Genomic DNA, 1,184 nt, shown 5'->3' with positions numbered 1-1,184 from the left:
ATGAGGTAACTGAGGCCCAGAGAAGTTAAGTGACTTGCCCACAGTCACACAGCTGACAAGTGGCAGAGCTGGGATTCCAACTCATGACCCCTGACTCCAAAGCCCGGGCTCTTTCCACTGAGCCACGCTGCTTCTCGTGGAAGCATCTCTCCCAGAATGCCCCACCTCCATCTGCAATTGTTCTGGTAGTGGATCCAGAGAGTTTTCTCGGTAAAAATACGGAAGCGGTTCACCATTCCCTCCTTCTGCACAGTAAACATGAGCCTTCACCATCGACGGTCTCCCATGCCGCTGCCGTCCAGCACAGGGGAGTCTTGACTCGAGGCAGGTTGCCTTCCACTCGCTAGCCGCTGACCAAGCTAGCAATGGAAAGGGCAGGCCTGTGCTTGACTTTCCCTCCCGTAGTCGAGACCGGTAGAGTACTGGAAACTCTCCAGGTGCGACCCTGAGAGGGTCTGTTGCGAGTACTTGTTAATAATAGTTGTGGCATTTGTTAAGCCACGATTCCGTGTCAAGCACTGTCTTAGAGAAGCAGCATAGCCTAGTGGAAAGATCACAAGCCTATGAGTCACTGGACCTGAGTTTTAATCCCGGCTCTGCCACTTACCAGCTGTGTGATTTGGGCAAGTCACTTACTTCTCTGCGTCTCGGTTCCCTCATCTGCACTCCCTCCTACTTACACTTTGACTGGGCTTAGACTATGAGCCTCCTACGGGTTCTGATTTATCTTATACCTATCACAGTGCTTAGTACAGTGCTTGGCACATAATAAGCGTTTAACCAATACCACAATCATCATTATTAAGTACTGGAGTAGATGTATTCATTCATTCATTCATTCAATAGTATTTATTGAGCGCTTACTATGTGCAGAGCACTGTACTAAGCGCTTGGAATGAACAAGTCGGCAACAGATAGAGACAGTCCCTGCCCTTTGACGGGCTTACAGTCTAAGTTGGGGGGGGTGGGCGGGGGACAAGAACGATGGCAATAAATAGAGTCAAGGGGAAGAACATCTCGTAAAAACAATGGCAACTAAATAGAATCAAGATGTAATATCAGGTGGGACACAGTCCCCATCCCACATGGGGCTTACGGTCTAAGTAGGAGGGAGAACAGGTATTTCATCCCCATTTTACAGATGAGGCAACTGAGACACAGGGAAGTGAAGTGACTTGTCCAAG

General features: G+C 49.1%; 1 non-coding gene across 1 annotated transcript; it reads right to left on the bottom strand.

The window, feature by feature from the left end:
• Positions 1-317: 317 nt before the first annotated feature.
• On the bottom strand, positions 318-455 carry LOC114815354. The gene has a single exon (XR_003763117.1). It is a non-coding gene; the product is annotated as a small nucleolar RNA SNORA7 (small nucleolar RNA).
• Between the last annotated feature and the right edge of the window lie 729 nt (positions 456-1,184).

This window comes from Ornithorhynchus anatinus, chromosome 11 (assembly GCF_004115215.2).
Source record: "Ornithorhynchus anatinus isolate Pmale09 chromosome 11, mOrnAna1.pri.v4, whole genome shotgun sequence".
Classification (NCBI taxonomy): Eukaryota; Metazoa; Chordata; class Mammalia; order Monotremata; family Ornithorhynchidae; genus Ornithorhynchus; species Ornithorhynchus anatinus.
Note: the sequence above shows the minus strand (reverse complement) of the source record. Positions and strands in the feature narration are given on the sequence as shown.